The following is a 22,880-nucleotide window of genomic DNA, read 5'->3' as shown; positions in this document are numbered from 1 at the left end:
CATCCCAGGTCTCATGAACTGCCTAGAGATTTGCACTCACCCCCCAACCCCCCTGGAAGCTGCAGGTTTCCATTCATTCTCCTGGCCCTCTGGGCATCTCTTCTGTCTCTTCCAACACCTGATCCTGCCCCCACCCTGGTCCCTTCCCTCTCCCCTTTCTCACCCGGTTCTTTCCCTCTCTCTTGCCTCCCATGATTATTTTGTTCCCCCCTCTAAGTGAGATTCAAGCATTTTTACTTGGGCCTTCCTTCTTGTTTAATTTCTTTGAGTCTGTGTGGTGTATCATGGGAATTCTGTACTTTATGGCTAATATGCACTTATCAGAGAATACATACCACACATATCCTTTTGCGTCTGGGTTACTCAGTCAGGATAATATTTTCTAGTTTCATCCATTTGCCTGCAAAATACAGGATGTCCTTGTTTTGAAAAGCTGAGTAGTATCCCATTGTGTAAATGAACCACATTTTCTGTATCCATTCCTTGATTGAGGAACATCTGGGATGTATCCAGTTTCTGGCTATTATAAATAAGGCTGCTATAAACATAGTGGAGCATGTGTCCTTGTGGTGTGGTGTAGCACCTTTTGGGTATAAGCCCAAGAGCAGTAGTGCTTGGTCTTCAGTTAGGTCTATTTCCTATTTTAGGAGAAATTGCCAGTTTTATTTCCAGAATGGTTGTACAAGTTTGCAATCTCACCAGTAGTGGAGGAGGTTCCACTTTCTCCACATCCTCTCCAGTATGAGCTATCTCTTGAATTTATGATCTTAGCCATTCTGATTGGTGTAAGATGAAATCTCAAGGTCATTTTCATTTTCATTTTCATAATGACTAAGGGTGTTGAACACTTCTTCAAGAGTCTCTCAGGCATTCTAGCCTAGTTTCTTCTGTTGAGAATTCTCAATTTACCTCTGGACTCTATTTTTTAATTGTTTATGTTGTTGTTGTTGTTGTTGTTGTTGATGATGATGATTATGATGATGATGATGATGATGATGATTTGGTTTGATTTTTGGTTTTTTGGTTTTTGGTTTATAGGAGTCAAACTTCATGATATATATATCTCCTCTGTAAAATGTAGGGTTACTTAAGATCTTTTCCCAATCTGTAGAAAGCTGTTTTATATTATCGACAGTGTCCTTTGCCTTACAGGAGCTTTTCAGTTTCATGGGGTTCCATTTATCAATTGTTAATCTTAGAGCATGAGCCATTGGTGTTCTTTTCAGAAAATTGTCTCCTGTACAAATGAGTACAAGGCTATTTCCCACTTTCCATTTTATTTGACTTAGTGTATCCAGTTTTATGTTGAAGTTCTTGAAATTCTTAGACTTGAATTAAGTGCTGGGTGATGAATGTGGCCTGTGTACCCTCTTTGGTTGGTGGTTCAGTCTCCGATAGCCTGAAAGGTCAAGGTTAGTTAACTCTACAGAAAATATTCTACAACTCTATTTGTGATTTAAAAATAAACTTTTCCCATTTTTATCCCTGTGCATCTTGTAGACAGAACAAATATTAGATTGAAGGTTTTGTGGGTGGTTGATGGTTCCCTCCTCTGGAAGTCCTCTGGAACTTGGTACAGCAGGTGGCCATTTCAGTTTCTATAACCCTTACTGGTAGTACCTCAACTTGGGTCACTCCCAAAGACTCCCCTTAGCCTCCCCTGTCCCATGTCTCTTGCTAGTCCCAAAGATGCTGCCCACTGATTTCCATTCTTACTAACAGCTCTCTCCCACACCCCTACTCCCCACACCTGATCTCTATTCCCATTCATGGAAGTGAATACATACCATGTGTGTCTTCTGGGTCTGTCTTATATCCAACCAATGACTGCCTTAACTTGAGACCTCTTTCATTTGAGAGAACAAACCCCTGACACTATTAATGATACTCTGCTATTCTTGTAGACAGAAACCTAGCATCACTGTCTCCTGAGAGGCTTGATCCAGGAGCAGATGGAAACATGTTTGAAAACCCACAGCCAAACATCAGATGGAGCTCACAGTCTTGTGGAAGAATAAAGGATACAAAAGCAGGAGATGTCAAAGACACCAAAAGAAGACATGCAGAGTCAACTAATGTAGGCTCAGAGGGGCTCACAGAGACTGAATCACCAACCAAAGAACATACAGGGACTGGACCTAGGACCCCTACACATTTATGGCAGATGTGCAGTATGGCTTTCATTTTAACCTAAGAATTGGATCAAAGACTGTCTCTGACTCTGTTGACTACCATTGAATCCCCTTCCTCTACCTGGACTGCCCGATTAGACTTCAGCTGGAGAAGATTTGTGTAGTCCTGGTGGGACTAGATTTCCTAGAGTGAGGTGGTACCCAAGGGGGTCTTCTCCTTCTCTGAACAGAATGGGAGGAGCTCATTGGGGAAGTGATTCTTAAGGGCAGTACTTGGAGGAGAGGAGGGAGGGGTAACTGTAATGGGGATATAAACTGAATCAAAAGAAATAAATATTGGGAAAACACTTGTAATCATTATATATAAAGAATTTTTAAAATCAACAATAAGAAAATAGTTACATAATGACATACAAATTTCAGGAAAGACATAAAGAGAACAGGGGAAAGTTAGTTGTATGTGCAAACTAAGCCCTTTGAAGTGGTCAAAGGGTTTGTCAATAGAAAACTTGCACGTGAAAAGGAAATACAATGATACATGTAAAATCCTGAACAAAAACTACTGCCACCCGAGAGCAGTACTCTAACTACCCTGTCTTTCAGAAATAAATTGATGATAAACAAATACTTCTAGAAACAAAATCTGGGGTTGTCATCACAAGTTGTATGGTACAAGGCATGCTGCTGAGGACTTGATAAAAATAAGGAAACAAGAAAAATAACAAGCAAGATGAAATCATGTAAAAACCACAGGCAAAATAAATTTACTATGAGTGAATCATCTGTAACAACTTCCCCCAACACAAACTTCAGGGAACATCACAGAAGAGTGGGCTGAAAGAATGTAAAGCTGATAGAAGAAGAGCTGAGATATCTGGAAACTGCTATGCTTACCATAGCAACTACATATCCCAACCTTACAGGAGCTATAGTTTACCTGCTCACAAGTTACAAAGATCAAGAGAGTGAAAATTATGAATGAAGAAGATATCTCCAAGTTCCTACTCTGACAGAAAAAAAATATCAGCAATTGAGTGATGTCTATGTATGGGTGACTTGTATAAAATAATTATATGTACACCAAAGATTCCTGTACTTTATTAATAGAAATTTATTACAGTCACTTTTTAAGTAACAAGTACAGTTGCTGGATATTCTATTTGGTATTCATGAGTAGAATTTTGGACAACAGACTACTGAAAGTAATAGCACAATTAAGCAAGGCATAAAAATATTCAAGTTGGAAAATATGATTAAGCATTAGGTAGTATGAGGTTCCATATTAAAAAAAATAACCCTAGAGACCTAAAAACAACAACTAAACATGAAAAATAATTCAATAAGTAGCAAGGTTTCAAATCAACTTACAAATCAATAGATTTTATATACACTCTCAGTGTAGACTATTTAAGAGAGAAATGATAAATATAAAATACTTTACTATATCATCAAAAATATGAGATATTTAGTGTTAATTTTTACCAAGGGTGTGTACTATAACCTAAATTTTTAAAAAATGTTTTACTGAAGCTAAAAGCATGAAAATAAATGAAAAAATATCCCATGTTCATAGATTGGATGAATTATTATTGATGAAATATTAAACTATTGAAATGATTTACAAATATAATGGCCGCCCATCAGAATTTCAAAGTTATTCCTCATCAGAAAATACTTTTATGAAAATAATAAATGATGCCCAAACTTTACGTGAGATTTGTGTCTAGCCTTATTGTCATTTGCCATGGCACGTTCTGCTGATATCCCTAAGAGGTCTTCTCTTTTCTAAAGAAAAACAGAGGCAAAGTGGATCTAGGGGATAGAGGAGATGTAGGGAGTACTGGGAAACAGTATAAGGTAAGGGAAACTGCAATCACAATGCATTATGTGAGAAAAGAGTAAATTAAAATAATATAATAACCCTGACATGGCTGGTACTAAAAACCTAGCAAGAACCCAGGACATGTAAAGTCAAAAAAAAAAAAAAAAATGTCCATGAATTTGAAAGGTGCAATGAAAGGTACATAGAAGAGATTGGAGGGAGAAACAACAGAATAGAGAAATGATGCAATAATATTATGATCTCAAAATGAGAGAAAAAAGCTGTTGATAATATAAAGAATAAAATAGGAACTTAAGAAAATGAAAGTTTATAGAACTACAAAAGCCTAGCCAACCCTAAGTAGAAAGAACATTGGTGTGAACGTTTTCCTGGTAGATTTAAAGGTACTTTATAACACCAATGATCAATCAGCATGGCATTAGCTTTAAGGCCAACACATTTACTACTGCAATAGAGTAGAAAATTTCAGAATTAATTCACATTTTTATAGGTTTGGTGATTATCAGCAAAATGTCAAGAATACACTTTGGGGGAAATGAGCATCTCTGACAAATGGTGAGGAGAAAACTAGACAATCACACATAGAAGAATGAAGTTAAACTCTCATCTTACCCTTTACATAAGAATCAACTCCTCATAGATAAAACACAGAACAGAAAATTTTGAATGTAATGGAAGTTAGCCTCGAGGGTAACTTGCATTGGGGTGGACAGAGATTGCTTGTGTAAGACACAAAAGGCAAAGTCAGTAACAGCAGAAATAAGCAAACTGGACATGATGAGAAAAAGAAGAAAAAAAAGCTTATGCTGAGCAAAAGAATGATTAAAATTGAGATAAGACCCAAATGAGTTGTGATATTTCTCATTAAACATCAGATAAGATACTAATATTCAAAACACACAAGGGACTCAGCTCACTAACCAGACAACCCAGTTCACAAGTGAGCAAAGAACCCAATTAACATTTCTGCAAAGAACACATACGAATGGGAAACACACACATCAAGCGCTGTTTGCCATCTCTAATTATTAAGAAGTACAAACAAAAAGTTTGACCTTAACTCATACTTACTAAATTAGATATTGTAAAACAGTAGAAGTGTTGACAATCTATGACAAATCTATCAGTTGTTCACAGTATTATAAATTAGCATACAAATTTGGGGATAAAATTATGACCATTATTCAAAAACACTAAGGATAGAATTTCAGTACGATCCAGTAATGCCATTTCTGTGTATATTTTCAAAGGACTGGAGTGAGTGTGGCAGAGAAACGCACAACAGCTATGTTCATGGTAACAAGACTCACAGTCATCAAGAGATATGTCTATCACAACTGAATGGATTTTTAAAATATGATATGCACGTGAAATGTGCACAATGTTACACTACTTGGCTTTTTAAAGTAGGAAGTTCTGTGTAGTAGAATTTTAATCTAGCAATATGGCTACTAGAGGCAAGGGATTATATCCTAACACTTAGGACAGTGTGATCTGATGAAATGCTGACAGGTCACATAACATTAATGCCTCTGATGGAAATACCGATACAACCTTATTATGAACACCTTTAATACCAAAAAAGGAAGATAAAGTTATTTTGGACAAAGATGCAGTCATGTTTGAAAATGATGTCTACTTGAGGGGCAAGCAAAGTGATGAATCAGAGAAAGATTTAACAGAATGAGTCAGAAATAGGATATATCCAACTCTCATGAGAACAGCACAAGAAAGAGAAGCTATTAAAGAGCAGGACAGAGAGGGGGAGGGGAGTTGAGAGTCAGTGCAGTGAGTGTAATGCAGTGGAGTTGATTTCTTTCATGAGTTCATGCAGTTCTGTGCAGGTCAGCAAAGGCAGTTGGAACAAAACAATATGAAGGAGCCAGAAGAGCTAGTATGAAGCCAAACAGAACAATTCAGTAAGAAGCTGAGAAAAGCCAGATTGAATCAGTCAGTTTGGAGAGGAGTTTGAGCCAGAGCAGCTGAGTTGAACCAGCCAGCTAGAGTTGAGAAAGAACTAGAAAGGGTGAGTTTATTCAGCAGTATGCCACTGAGATGGCAATTACATCACTTGAATCAGAGATACTTTTACAATTCTGTCATTTGGAGCAACTTGAGTGGGCCTAGGAATTATTATATGAGTAAATCTAAAGACAAAGAAATGCCCTACAGATTAGTTTATAAGTGGAACACAATTAGCTGTACTCATTAGAGTCTTATCTTCAGGAAGGACATGAAAATGAAGACGAAAAGAAATGTAAATGGTCAAGGGACACAAAATTAGGCAGAAAGAATTGGCCCTGGGCGTTCTATACACTATTTGGATTGTTGTTAAATGTGAAATAAATATCTATGAGTTTATGATGGAATGAATAATTGATAAATAAAATAATAAATTGAAGGGGAAGGAAGAAGAGTATGATACACACACACACACACACACACACACATACATACATACATACAAACACACATGTATATGAAATCACAAAGACTGTGACAGCACACACTAGACCTGCACAGGTTCAAACTAGATAAAAATCTGAGTACTGAGAGTGAGAATGGACACCAGGTCACACCCTTAACTAAGAAGCTACTCTCAATTGATGCCTGCTGAGATTGGGAAAAATTGGTTTTCTCCAAAGGAGTGTTACTGGGTGTATCAACCACACTCCAGGGCAGGTTCTGTGCCCAGGAATACTTAGCCAATATAAAATAGACATTATATAAGTTTTTTCCCTTACAAATGCTTTATTTTATTTTGGTTATTTTTTGTTTCATGCTTTTTAAACTTAGTTTGTTATGGTTTTTGTCAATTTTTAAGAAAGGAAAAAGACGAAGCTTGGTGGGGAAAGAGTTGAGGAAGGATCTGGGAGGGGGTTGAAAGAGAAGAAGAGATGTTGTTAAATTATACAACAAAAGATTCTTTATATATTACATAAAATAAAAAAGTAAAAAATTTAAAATTAGTGATAAAATATGTAAAATATATAATAATAAAGCAAAATAGTGGGAAATTGAATTTATATAGCAATATATAATAAAATTATATAATTTGAAATATAAATATATCAGATAATCTATAACTTGTGATTTTTAAGGAAGATGATAGCCTTAAGGAAAGTTGAGTAAAGGGATAACAGGAGTTATCTATAACATTAATAGATCTAAATATTTCAAATAATTAGAAATTAGGATTATAGATTAATGAAGGAGGATAAAATACTATAAAAATGTACCTAAAGTCCTAAGATCTATCTTTAAAATTTAATATCAAAGAATACTAATTTCAACTATTGACTGCATAATTATTAGACTGTACATATCTTAGAACCATGTACTTCTTAATATGCTGCTCTTTTATAAAAGAATGTTTCTCATGAAGCTGTCTTGGAATGTGAGGTGCACACAGGGGACACAGCTATGAAACTCCTTTTCAATGTCAATCCAGTGGTACCCGTTAGTTGGAAAATGCTGCTGTCCCATAATCAGGAGTCTATTCTACTGATGGCCAGAAAGGAATAGCATAGATATATGAATATTCAGCTTTATTTCCCAAACAAACAAAAGAAAAGCATGTTATATGAGGATAAAAGATACATATTTAAAGTACAAGGGCAATTCACAACAACTACTCTGAAAAAAAAAAGCCATCAGTAAAGAAGCATGCTAAGAACCATGAGCATCTTCTATTGGGAGCTTCATGAAGCTATGATTCATGAAGCTCTTCATCTATAATAGTTCTCATACTGTCTCATCATATCATTTACATAATTATTGTTCATGCTCTTCTTGTACAGTCTCTGCATGCAAACAACCAAGCTTACACCAAAATGTTCTATTTATGTTCTTTAACTGTAGTGCCCTTTCTCCCTGGAAAGTTCTGGGTTCATCAGCAGACTACCTGTTTTTCAGATCTAAATCAGGTCTTACCTCCTCTCTGATGTCTGTGTGGCTTAATTTAAATTAATTACAATTCTTCCTATCTTGAGTTGTCTATTGTTTTATCAATATATTTTGTAGTATAACATATATGTATGTGTGTATGCATACACACACATATGTGTGTGTGACTCTGTTTATGTGGTTTTGCCATATATATATATATATATATATATATATATATATATATATATTTGCCTGTGTGTAGGGTATGCATACACAGATATGTTTGTGTACATGTGGAGGGCCCCAAAGTTGATGTATATTTTTTTCTCAGTCACTCTCCACATTATTTATTGAAGTGAGATTTCTAGCAAAATCCAGAGCTTATTAATTCCAGCACATATAGCTCGCCAACTTGCTCAAGGAATCCTTTCATCATTATCTGAATACTGAAATTACAGGCAGTCACCATCCCTGCCAGCATTTGTTAGGGCTCTAAGGTTCCAAACTCTTGACCTCATGTTTACATTCCAACAGTCTATGCACTGAGTCGTCTTCCTGATCCATCAGGCAATAACTTCTATTCTTTCTACTTGTGCCTGCTTTACCCCTAATGCAATAAGCTCTTTTTAGACACAAGGATCTCTTACCTGTTCATCTTTATCCCATATGAATCATTATTAATTTTATTAGGTAAGGTGTTCCTTCTATATATTTATAGAATTACTTCATGAAATATCCAGGATATACTTAAGCTTGCAACAATTAAAGTAATAAAAAAATTCCTGTATATTCTATCACTTCAATATAGTACCCAGGTTTCTTAGTTGTGAATTGGGGCACATGAAAATCTTGCTACCACTTAAACAACCATAGTTCTAGCTTTAGCAAATTCTGCTGCTAAGAAATTGTTAATAAATTTTGAACAGAAGGGCCCAGTAGGGAAACTTTGCTGACTTAACTATCACAGGAGCTATTTCCTTATTTCCTAGTCCTTTGAGAGGAGAAGGCATGTCTAATAAAGTTGCTTTAATGCAGGTTCCTAAGTCAAGAGGATTCTCTGTATCTGCCATCCAAAACAAGAAAAGTGCTGCATTTCCTTGGGTGCACAGGAGAAGAAAATCCTTGTTGGACAGGAAGGATCATCCAGAGAACAATCCCAGTCTCATCAATCATTGCAATAAGAGTAGTTGGAGGGAGAGGACAACCTGAGGGCCTTCCCTCACAGTTCCAGTAGATGCTGTCACAAATTGCATTGGGTAGTCATGTCAGCCAAAGACCAGGTATGCTACACCTCAAAAGCAAAAACAATTTCAGAAATCCCATGGCCTGCTGCCAGCTCTGTGAGACCAACTCTTCCCTCTTCCCACCCTGAAACGTCAGCTGCCTTAAGCTTGCAGTCTCCAGTCACTGCATATTACATCACTCTTTTGATTCTGCTACTTGAAATTTTGGTGTCTTGAATCAGATATTACTAGAGAACAGGTTTTATTGACCCAATCAAAGGTAGACTTACATGGTGGTGATTAGAAAGAGTCAGTTAGTGAAGGACTTTAAGAAAGGCAACCCTGGATACAGCCAAGATGCAACAGTGATGCTCTCTACGAAAGGAGAGAACCTAGCACAGCAAAGGCACGAAAAGGGGAGTGCTTGGCACACATATTGTCAAGCTGGAGAACCAGAAGTGGTTTCAGCAAACACCAGAAGGAGAGTGCAGGGCAGATACTCCCATGGAGAAAGGCCCCAGTAGTCTGCTCTTCTGCCTTTGTTCTTGTTAATAATAAGGAAACACTTCCTCATTTGAAGTAGTATAGGTGTACACAATTAATAAACTATAGGAAAAATACATTAAATGCTTGCCAATGTGGTACAACAAAAAGTCAGCCTCCAAGATGGCTCCGTGAGGGAAAGTCACTTAGTACCCAGCCTGAAGACCTGAGATTGATATCTGAAACTTGCATGGAGGCAGAAAGGAACTGACTCTTGCAAGATGTCCTCTCTCACCTACATATGTGCTGTAGCATAGGCTTTTACTTACACACACACACACACACACACCAAATAAAATGTTTAAAAAATACCAAAATAAACCTGATTATTTTCAGTATTCTGAAAGCTTTTACACATTTATTCTTAAAGAAAATTTCTTCCCACCACTTGGGGTTTCCGGTAAAGAACTGAATTTGTGCCAAGTATTACTTTTTCTTTTTTTATTATAGACTCCTAAAATATTCTTCTATTTTGTCAAATTTAAATTTGCTTTAAATTTTAGATAAATAGAATAATGAAATACTCTCTTGTGTAAGTATAATTATAAAATACTATATTATGTCAAGTTTCTTTAACTCAGTATTGGGTTATGATTCATGTGTGTATGTATGTAACTCATCATGCTTGTTGCCACCAATACTTCAATGAATATTTACATTACAGTGTATTTATTCCATCATTACATATATGGCTATATGCAGGTATGTGCATGCATGAGTATAAGTGCACATCCACATGTGTTTGTAAGAATATGGAGGCAGGATGTCAATCAAAGCAGTCATTTCTCAAAAGTTTCCACATTGTTTAAGCAGGGAAAAAGATCAAGGATATCCAGTAAGGAAAGGCTGGATGACCAGAGAAGATTCCATGGATCTGTCTGTCTCTTACTATATAGACCTAGGATTACAAATGTTCGTCACCACCCCTGTCTGCTTTTATAAGGGCTAGGGTCAAAATCAGGTCCTTGTGTTTTCATGGCAAAAACTTTACTGAGTATGCTGTCTCCTTGGCCCTCAATCAATTCATTCTTAACAGACACTGAAACATTATTTTGCTTAGTTTTGTAAGAAGAACATACAACTTGCAAATTTATGTCCAAGTGTCCATGAACCTTTTTATATATTTTTAAATCCAGATCTTAAATAGCAGAGCCTTATATAAAGATGCTCTTGTTCCCTTACACTTCTCTGTCTCTCTGTCTTGGTGTGAGTGCATTGTGTGCGTGTGCTTGTGCGTGCATGTGTGTGTGTGTATGTGTGTACTGACCTGAAGAGTTTGTTGTACTACATATGTGAGATTGGGTATTATTTATTAGGCAGAGTAAATACCCCTAGGAGCCCTGTCAGATTATACTTTACAATGCTGCATTCTTAAAACAGGTGCTGTTGGCCTTCATGCATAACAACTAATACATAAGTTACACCTGCTGTTTTAAATACCAAAACACTAGGGAGCCATGAGTTATACTTCAGAATCATGGCTAAGTTTTAACACATTTTCTATTAAGCATTATTATTTTAAGCTTCAATTCTGTCTCTCAAATCTGTTTTAGAGAATTTACTCTCTCATGAATTATCTTTTAATAAAAAAACTTGGGTGTGACAGCTAATAACAGCAAGTCAGATGCATGTAGGCTTTCAGGAGACTGTGATCCAAACTCTCCTCTACACTGTTATTAAAGAAGTGTATTGAGCACTCATTGAGAAGCTATGCAAAGGACAGGGAACTTAGCTTGAGAATCTGAAGCCCTATGGATTAATAGGATGCCTAAGTTAGTAGAATCAAATGGAAAGGAATTGCTTACCTATTTGCCCCTCCACTTAGACCCAAGGGAATCAATGCTCAGTGATTTCTATAATTCAGATGATTTTGACAACTGGCGTTTGTGCTTTGGGGAGCTTCCCTATTAGTTGTAGGAATCTTACTACAAAACACATGAGGCCAACAATAACAGATGTATAGGTATAGAGAGATAAATGATAGAAGATAGATGATACATGAATAGATAGATAGATGATGGATAGATAGATAGATAGATGATTCATATAGATGATACAGATAGAGATAGAGACAGAAATAAATGATGAAATAAATAGATATAGATGTAGATATAGAACTATAGATGTAAATGTATCCAAATGAATCCAAACTTCACACTGCATTCAAGTTTCAGTGAGATTTGCAATGCCCATCAACTTCATCTCTCTCCATTCCTTATGTCTCCTGCTGCATATGGATATTTTCTCCCTGTGACAGAAAGGTAACTGAAAATACCTTATACAGTGTCCCAACATCCCACAGCAAGAACCGATAAAGAATTCTGATCGGCCCTACCTTGGAGATATGTTTCCAATCTCAGCAAATAGAGGACCACACATGGGATGATTAGTCCCTCTTCAAAGATGATTTGACAGAGAAGCAATAGAATAGGCAAGGAAAACTTAAATCTTGGATATAAGGAATGACAATGTGATTTAGAGACCTGCACTAAGCCACATCAAGAGTCTGATGTGGAATGGGTGCTTTGGATCATGTAGCTTGACCTTCTAGGATTCTGGAAACAGGTAAATGAAGAGGGCAGCGAACTAGCTTTATGAGAAAGATCTCCAGGAAAGTCTGTAGACATCTAGGCCCAGACTAGCTACCTCAAGTGAAAGCACTCCATTCTAACCACACATCTTGTCTTGATGTCTATAAAGCAACTTCCCAGATTCCAAAGGTAGAGGATGAACACGGTGTTAGATACTCTCTTCGGACTGTCTCTCATACATCTCTTCATTTGTTTTCCTGGACCAAATTTTAATTATGTATATAGTAACTGTCAGTAGAAAACAGCTTTCTGGAGAGTTATTTGCAGGGTGCATGCAACTGGGGGTCACCCTCCAACTTTCAACTGATAACAGAAGTGAATGTATGAAAGACAACCGTGTTGCCTCAAAATGTATAGAAGACAAACTATACAAAGACTATTCAAGCCAATGCACATCCTACCCAGAATACAGACCTACTAACCTACTAATCAAATTTATAACCATCTCTCCATTAATGTTTATCCTCAGAAATGCTATTAGTTTACAGTGCTAGTGGAGAGCTACATATCCTCCCATTAGCTATACAGATTAGAAAAATGGAAGAAAGCTACTCACAAAATGGTTAAGCGAAGAATACTAAAAATTGGTAACAGCTTTCTACCGTAAAATATCTGCATTATCTGTGCAGTAAAATGTATGTGAGTTCTCATTTCATAGAATATTCCTTCATAAATTATGTTATGCAATTTTCTCAGTATTGATATGGCTATGCATTGTATTTATTCAGCTACAAGATATACATTTTTTACTTTTCAACATTATAATAGTAATCTCCCTTCTGATTTTAAAAGCATTAATTTTTCTGAAAAGCTATTATCAACTCAGTGGCTTCCATTATAGTCAATGGCATCTTACAAGAAAATATTTATATTGAGTTAGTGAAACCTCATAAATTGTTATGGATAAGAACCAGGCATCCTCTTAGCAGAACCTGTATTCATTTGTATCTGATCACAGTTGAAAGAATGCTATACTAAAAACACTAACATTTGAGATTTTTCTCATTAGAGAAAATAATGAAAATGAACAATATTTCCTAAATATTGCATACCGGTTTTCAAAAGCCAAATTTTAGTACTTCTAAAAGAGGCTTTCCCATTGTCTTTTTTTTTTTTTTAACCTCTGTTGTATCACTGTTTCCTTGGATTTTCATGTCTCACTTGGCAAGAAAAATTCAAAATAAAAGAAGCAACCAAACTGTGTTTTAAGTTTTAAGCTTTAAGTTCAAGCACAAAGACTTGTTGCCATTGTGTTTGTGTTGCTGTTGTGTTTGTTGTGGCTATGGTTGTGGTTCTTGTTGTTGAGAATCTACTAATTTTTTTTTACAAGAAATTCAAACAACACAGCCAGAACTAATAGAAAAATACCTTTTAATAAAAGCAAACTTCCAGGTTATTTTTTTTCTGGACGTACTGTCATAAATTTAAGTTTAGATAACACCAGGGTAACTATTAATGTCACAAACCTGAAGGCAATTGATTAAAACTTCTTTTAAATCTCATAATGATACCTCATATTTTGGCCTTTTCTATTTCATCACCCCTACTTTGGTTAATGGCCTCATTGCCTTTCTTATGGAAAAATTTCCTCCATGCTTTCCCTGATCAAAACTTTATTTATGGCCAATTTATCTCAAAATCTACATATACCTTCGCCTCATAAAGTAATGCTGGAGCTAACCTGTATACCAATGAGGACCACCAATATGTTAACATATTTCCTAAATGTATTCAGAGTGCATTGATATTATTCTCAATTTCCATAGAGGAAACTAAACATCATCTGATTTTTATTACTGTTAAGTGAAAAACTCTAACATCAGAAAAAAAAAAACTCATTTTAATTCCAAACTAGGGACTGTTTTACTATGCTGCACAGCTTCTTTGCAGTGCCATTGGCAAACAGGGTGTGTGTGTTGGGGGTGGGGGTGGAGTGGGAAATGTGTAAAACAGAATAGGGAGGAATAGACATTTCCTGTAGTAGCAGAGAAAGGACTTCGAAAAGGGTAATTTGAGAAATGGCGCATGTACACTTAACACAATTACCTAGGAGCATAATTTAGTGAGTCACACAGAATAGGTGGCAGGAAGTACACACTGGTGGCGAATTTCATTGCGCGAGCCACATCATAGGAAATTGCCTCCTGTGGAGATTGATGGGAGACGAGAGCAGCAGTGAGCATATCTAACTCTACTAATAAGATGCTCTTTAAGTCAGGTTCTAGCAGAGTTGGGAATGCCTTTAACATATGATGGGGAAGAAAACTATGCTCCTGGATCATTTAAATGTTAAATGTATGATAGGCTGGTTCTCCTTTCCTGAGAGAGCTAACAGGTAGCCTGTCAGACTGCTTTGAGAGTGTGACAGCTGAGAGTTGGACATGAAACTGGCAGGCAGAAGTGTGGTCTGAGAGAATATAGCTTGCAGATAAGAGCAGCCTTTTCAGAGATTAAAAGAATTGTATAATATTGAGGACAAGTAAAGCTATCTAAAAAGATGAGTCTGAGAAGCATACAATTTTGATGTTCGTTCTGACAGATGTGTCAGAGAATTGGATATCCCAAATAAAAATAAATAGGTAAATGTATGATTTAAGGAGATTCTGATTCTCTTTTTAACCTGAGGTGCATTGCTGGATTATTTATTGGAGTTGTTAGTCATTATACAAACAGTAATAAAGAAAATAATTAGCAATAAATGCTAGTCTTGATCTTTAAAGGGATAATAATGCAGCTGTTCAACAAGACTGGGGGAATACAGATGTCAGCACAGCCCTCAGCTGCAGCCAGGACCCTAAATTTTAAACCAGCTCATCAGAAGGAAATTAAAAGCATTACCTGTTATTGATCCTGGCACCCTTCAATTCTTTTAGAAATCATTTGTCCATAATCTATTATAAGCATCTACAAGAAGGAAACTTTTTAAAAAGTGCCAGATAATTCCATTTATCCTAAGTATTAGCTTAGAGATCCATTACATTATTTTCATCATACTAGGTTTGTGCTTCTAATTAATTTTTATCCCACATTACTTAGTGTCAAATAGAAGAGATAAAGATTTTTTAAAACCCAGAGTTTTCTTTTTGTGTTTCTATGACTTATCAGTGCTCCACTGAGTGCCCTCTATGAAATACACATTCATTTTCGTGTTTTAATATCCTTAAGCTCTCATTGCTGCGGTTGAGACACTGTAATTTCCTTGTAATCATCAATGGCTTTGTCCATTGTGTTCATAACAGGGCCATTGTGCACCACCAGCACCAGACATCTGCACCCAGCAGCCCTCCTTTTGCAGGTGTGGTGGGCAGGCACTCTCTGACTTGGAAGCGTTGTCCAATTTTTCCATCTTATTTACCAAGAGATCTCACAGGACGTGTCTTTCCATGAACTGGTACTTTTTTGTTGTTTACACTGAAAGATAGTCACATTCTCCCCATGCCATTGTCCTTCCAACCCCTCCCATTGTACACATTCATTTTTCTCTTTTAAATAAAGGGTTTGGCTTGTTTTGCATTTGTTTGTATTTTACATAAATCTGTACATTTGAGTATATCACTAATAACAAGAATACTAATTGAGAACATTTGTTATCCAGAATAATATCTTTGTTGAATTTCACATAAATTATAATTTTAGCCTGTACAAAAATTCTAAACATTCTCTAATTTATTTCTATAACAGGAAGATGAAGAATTCAAGAGACTGAAACCTTAAGAAACTTAACTTCTAAACTGAGCACATTAGTCACTGTGACCCTTAATGTAATTTATGTAGCTAGTCCTGGGTGACATAGAAAAATGAAGATCTTTGGGAACAATGTCACCTTGAATGGATTGTAGGTAAGTAAGAGTTACCAGTGTTCTAACTCTGCAAAAACATAGGGACAACTGACGGGTACAAAGCAGGTTCTGTAACCAATTACTCTGTAAGAAGTAAAAAAGTATAAAAGTATAAGTATAAGTATAAGTATAAGTATAAGTATAAGTATAAGTATAAGTATAAGTATAAGTATAAAAGTGGGGGAATGAAGCCTTGTCTCACTTTAGTTAAATATTAATTCCTAGTAGTAATCATTCATCTTCAACATTTAACCACTGTACTCTAGATAAATGCAAAAAGTTCCATCAGCAAAATTTAAATAAGAAGTAGGATTACTTCTGCTATCAGCCCAGTACTAGATTAAGGACTATTGGTATGAGAAAGAATCAGAATTGTTGTTAGTGTGATATATTGAGATATTATTATTATTATTTGTGATTTATGAATATCTACTACAACTTGTATATTTCTACTTAGGTGAGGGCACTATTTTATCACTATCTGAAGCATACAGAAAATGAAATGTCAGTTCATGTACCCAGGAAAAGCTACCACACAGAGACTTGGGGCCACAAATAATTTTAATTTAAATAAACAACAAGAATAGTAGAATGCACAGTATATGCTCTACAAGACATGCTGGAAACAGAGGAAAGAAATCATCTTGAGTTGGTTGTGTTAAGGGATAATTTGGGTTGTTATTATTATTTACATTTATTTGCTAATCACTTATGGTAGGTTGTTCGCCATTTATGCAGAATGTTATCACCACACACTGACTTCAAATAGGAGCAGAAAATATATTGAAAAGATGTCCTCCAATGATTAGAAAGCACTGCATTTGAATTCAGATATGTCTTCAATAGCATCAAACTACAACTGCCAGATAATTTTAATGTAAGAAATTTTAGTTAACAAATATTCAAGAGACAAATGCAATGTCATTAAGTAAGGACAACATTTATGTCCTATAAGTTTTTGATAGTACAGGTTGAGATAAAGCAAGGCCTAGGATGATCATTTCACTATTCATATTTCACCAGTGCTGACCAGAAGCTAAAGCAATTGATTTTAAGCTAAGATTTTCAATAAAATTATAAAACTAATCTTCCATGTAAATGAATCAATTTACCACATTATAAGGTGATCAGTCCTCATTTAATGGCAATTGGACCACGTGGAACATGGAGAACTGCTTCACAGACTAAGCACAAAATGACAATGTGGCTTTTATTTTGAGCCACTCTGAATTTTCTTTTGCTTCCATGTGTCTCCAAGACCATCAATATGTAAATTCTTCCAGGAAAAACTTCAGTATACAAATCATGCCAAGTGCATTTACAATAGTTTACAAAATTAATACTTCCGAGTACTCCCAGGATGTTAGTTGATCTTCTATAACATTGGGATATAAATTTTATAATTCAGGTATTCTGATCCCTTAAATTTTGGCAAAGCAATAAGCATTAGCTGGAAGCAGCAGCTGTATTTTTAAAGATCTCAGTAAAACAATAATAAGTAAAAGAAGAGCCTGGGCTCTCATGCATACTCTGACTAAATTTTTACCTTGCAAAAGAATGATTACAAGATTCTTCAGGCTTTCTATATGCTTTGTACAATCAAATAGAAAGCAACAAGAAATTCCATGTTTCACCCAATTGAAGAATTTATTGCCATCATACACTGAAGTTCTGAAAAATGTACTACTGCGTTTTGAGAGAACACTAACAGATAGGTTTTGAAGGAAGTTTACAAATGAACATTAGAAGTTGTGTGGCTATGCATAGACCTTACAGGAGGGAAGAACTACTAGTTTTCCAGTAGTGTAGCATCACATCAACAGTGCATGGTTAAAACTGAGAGTTTCTAGTCAAAGATTCTTCCCTCTGTCTCCAAAGCAGCAAGTTCCTCTTACCGAACTCATTTATTACCTACTCCATGCCAATCAGGATTTCAGAATTTTTTACACAGATTTGAGCATCCTGTATTATTTATAATAAAAATCTAACAAATTTCAAGAAACAAATGTTTTATAATGATTGAAGAAACTAACTTTGTCCCAAGATATTAGAAATAGTCTAAGGACTTGATAAAACCCTAAAAGAATGAACTGTTCACTGAGAGTGGTTAAATGTAGGAATAGCTATTAGCCTGGAAAAATAAATTTACATATAAAATAAAATATTAAAATATTGGTAGTATCCACAAGAAATTCAAATGGAAGAGGTTTTTTTTTTATTTTCTGGAATTGCATTAATAATTTTAATGGATTATCAAAAGCCATTCTACCACAAATTTGTTGGTCACACAAGTTACATTGAAACAAAAGAGAACAACCTGAATCACAGATTTCTAAAAGGATTGTCCATACTATTTTTAATCCAGAAAACAGTTAGAAAAAGCCCAAATATTTTTATAGGTTCTCAAGTTTCTCACACTCATTTTTTTAATTGTATATTTTGTGTGTTTACATGTTTCGCCATAAGTGCACTGTGTGTATGCTGTGCCCTTGGACACCAGAAGAGGGTGTCAAATTTCCTGAAACTCAAGTTCTAATTGTGATTGTGAGCCTCCCTGTGGATGCTGGAATGGAGACCAGGTCCTCTGTAAGAATAGCAAGTTCTTTAACTGGTGAGCCCTTTGTAGCTGGTTGGCTGTAGATTCTGTCTTGAAGTAAAATGAATTACATTGTACCTGGATTTGCTCAGTGTTATGCATGTGTTTTATCAAAGGTAATACTAACAACCATTTATTGTGCTACCTCTCACAACCAAACATAAATAAAAAAGTTGAAACTACATGTCTTGACATGTAGTTATCACATTTTTACAATTTAATTTTGCTTTGCTTTGATTGCAAGCTCATTTGCTAATTGAAAACAAAGCAAATTTTTTTTAAAAATCTGTTTATTTTGACAAATTGAATTAGAAAAGTTATTTCCATGAGCCTGTTTTAATATTTGCCATCCAGTACTGTTCATTCTGTATGATTGCATCTAAAATATGTAACTGAGTACCCGGCATGATGCATATTCTTAGAACCCCATCACTTGGAAGCAGGAGGTCAGGAGTTCAAGGATATCCCAGACCATAAACACATAAACAGTTCTAGATCAACTTCTTATCTGAAACTGGTGTGTGTGTGTGTGTGTGTGTGTGTGTGTGTGTTACAGAAACACTCATGTTCTCATTATAAATTGCCTTATCGAAGTCTTCCCTTTGCTTCAGCATAGAACTAGATTATTTCATTTGCAACTTGTCGAGGCACCTCATTGATCTTAGTTTTCTTATAATATGTGGGACCATAAAGGTAGCCTTGTTCATGGTTGAGCTAAAACTTGAAACCCCGTGATCTTGAAGGGACAGTAAGTGTTTTGTGTGATTCCCAGGCACTAGGCCCCTGTCACTAGCCCCAGCCTCCCAAAGATTTGTGGTCATCAGTCATGTAAGGGCAATGCCCCTCCACAAGTAGAGGACGTGACCTGTGGTCACTTAGGTTCAAGACAGATCTCCACTTTAATGAGGTACCTAAAGGCCTGAGGGACTTAGTCAATAAGCCTTTCTTCCCTACGCTCCTCCTTGCAAAAGGTATTTAACCTCAGGCCCACCCTGAGAAGTGGGCACCTCATTGACTTTTAGTCTTCTTATAATACTCAATAGAATAAATTACATTTAATCTCTACATGACTACCCCACTGCAAGACACTTAAATTATAAAGACATTCATGGCTTTATAGAGGAGGTAGCAATTTTAAAAGGCAAGACTTTCTATCAATGTCATTTGGGACATGTGTCTTCATGTTTGTAAAATAAATTTCTACAAACAGAATTTTTAAATGAAATAATATATACATTTTGACTTTTGATAAATATTTGACAAATTGGCCTCATAGACATGGAATCAATTTATGTTTATATTCACTCAACAGTATATGGAAGTTACTGTATTACTATATTATGAATATATAAATGTATGATGATACTGTCTTACGACAAAAAACAAAACAATACAAAAATACAAAGAAAAAAACAAGCAAGAAAAAAAATAACAAAAAACATAGTAAGTCAGAGGGATCACACTATAAATTTTAGTTGTTTCTTTTTTTCCTTCGTTTCGTTTTTTGTATTAAAGAATACCTGTGTCTTTTTCCCATGTTTAACAGCCATGACCATTATTTTCTGTGAGCCATTTGTTTATGTTCTTTAACTACCATGTGTCTGGGCTGTTGTCTGGGGTATGTAGGTGAGAATGTGCCTCTGGAGTTGCTTTCTTGTGAATTATTCCCTATAATTTGATGGCATTATAATTTTATAAATTTTTACATTTTACTCATGATGTTTGTAAGAATTTTCCTAGGTAATTATCTTACAAGCCTCTTTCACATTTTATTATTGACCTTGACTCAAATTTTTTACGAGCTAGTTTTAACGTCTATGATTTTGATAGTTCCAATGTTTGGTTAAGGAAGTTTCCTCCATTCCAACCATAAACATTTAACATTTTATGCCTTCTTCTGTAGCTTTCATAGTTTATACTTAGTGGTTGGTCTAACTAAAGTTTCCTGAGATATGAGGAAATAGTTTTATCTGCAAGAATACTGAGTTATTGTTTATTAAATAAAATGTTTTCTCTACTGATAAATGAATTTCATCTCTCAGACTACATTTTTATAAGATTTGGATCCTGAGATGGTAAATGGCTCAGCTCTCAACGGCTAGGCTCACAACCAAAATATAATATCTGAATCCATTTTTAAAATCTTATTCCTTTTCTACTGATGTATCTATTCATACAATGGTATCATCCTATTGTAATTATATTAGTTTCAGTCTTGCTCCCATGTGACTCCAATTTCTCTTGATCATAGTTACTTTTTTAATTTTTTTATAATCATCTTGCTTAGGCTGCAAGTTAAGACCCATCAATGTTAAAAGAAAACAGTGATTTATTTACATTCTAATTAAGGAAAACAATAGAATCTTTATGAGATTGGACATCAATATTCCAAAAAATGATTGAACTTCCCAACTTTGAAACAGTCATATTTACATTTTTCTTAACAGATTTCATTAAATTTATTTCTAGAATTTCAATGTATATTGTTGTTACAGTTATAAATGTGATCTTTTTAACTAACACTATTTTCCAACTAGTTTTGTATTTCTCTAGTAGCACAGCTGACTTTTGTAGAATATAACATAGTGTTATATCCTAACACTGTGTTAAATTATTTCTACCTCCATTTGTTTAATTATCTTGGAATTTCCTGTATATAACCTCAAACATCTACAGATAATTTTTTTCTTTTATTGAAAATGGGTTTGTTTTCGAACATAATACATGTTGATTATAGTTTCCCCTCCCTCTACTTCATCTAGATCCTCTAACCCATCTGGAACAGCTTCTTCTGTCTATCATTAGAAAACAAACAGGTTTCTATGGCATAAAAATAATATAAAATAAAGTTTAATAAGATAAACCAAAAAAAAACACACTGGAATAGGACAAAATAAACATAAAAAAAAAATCTACCAAAGAGCCACAAGAAATAGATATAGATTCAAAGACCCACTCATTAGCACACTTAGGACTCCCATAAAAATACTAAACTGGAAGCCGTACTATATATTCAAAGGACTTATAGGGCAAAAAGAGAAAATGTAAGAGTGTTACAAGGTTTCTCAATACTCTGCATAAAGTACAGGTGTGCTTCTCTGTATTTGTTCTCATCTGCTGCAGGAGAAGGTTTCTCTGATGATGGCTGAGCAAGGCACTGATCTATGAATATAGCAGAATGCCATTAGGAGCCATTTATTGCTACATTTTTAAAAATTTAAAGTATCACCACTTACATGTTCTGATGTTTTCATCTCTATATTTGCATGTTTTAACACCTGAGGGAAAATGTATTCTTGCCATGTTTGCCTTGTTCCTATACTTAGTATAACTTGCCTAATATTACCTTTGAAAATTATGCCTATTTCTTTGTTGTTGTTGTTTTCTCTTTTTATTGGATATTTTATTTACATTTCAGATGTTAACCCCTTACCCCATTTCCTCCCCACCCAGAAACCCCCTATCCCATCCTCCCTCCTCCTCCTTCTATGAGAATGTGCCCCCCCTCCCACCTCCCCGCCCTCAAATTCCCCCACTTTGGGGCATCCAGCCTTCACAGGACCAAGGCTCATACCTAAACATAGAAAAAGCAATATACAGCAAGCCAGTAGCCAGCATCAAACTAAATGGGGAGAATCTTGAAGCAATCCCACTAAGATCAGGGACTAGACAAGGCTGCCCACTCTCACCCTACCTATTCAATATAGTACTGGAAGTCCTAGCCAGAGCAATTAGACAATGAAAGGAAGTCAAAGGGATACAAATAGGAAAGGAACAAGTCAAAATATCACTATTTGCAGATGATATGATAGTATACTTAACTGACCCCAAAACTTCCACCAGAGAACTCCTAAAACCTGATAAACAACTTCAGCAAAGTGGCTGGATATAAAATCAACTCAAACAAATTAGTAGCCTTCCTCTACTTAAAGGATAAACAGGCTGAGAAAGAAATTAGGGACATGACACCCTTCACAATAGTCACAAATAGTATAAAATGCATTGGTGTGACTCTAACCAAGCAAGTGAAAGAACTATATGACAAGAACTTCAAGTCTCTACAGAAAAAAAAATTGAGGAAGATCTCAAAAGATGGAAAGATCTCCCATGTTCATGGATTGGCAAGATTAATATAGTAAAAACTGTCATCTTGCTGATATCAATCTACAGATTCAATTCAATCCCCATCAAAATTCCAACTCAATGCTTCATAGAGATAGAAAGA

The sequence above is a fragment of the Arvicanthis niloticus genome, chromosome 12 (assembly GCF_011762505.2).
Source record: "Arvicanthis niloticus isolate mArvNil1 chromosome 12, mArvNil1.pat.X, whole genome shotgun sequence".
NCBI lineage: Eukaryota > Metazoa > Chordata > Mammalia > Rodentia > Muridae > Arvicanthis > Arvicanthis niloticus.
Note: the sequence above shows the minus strand (reverse complement) of the source record.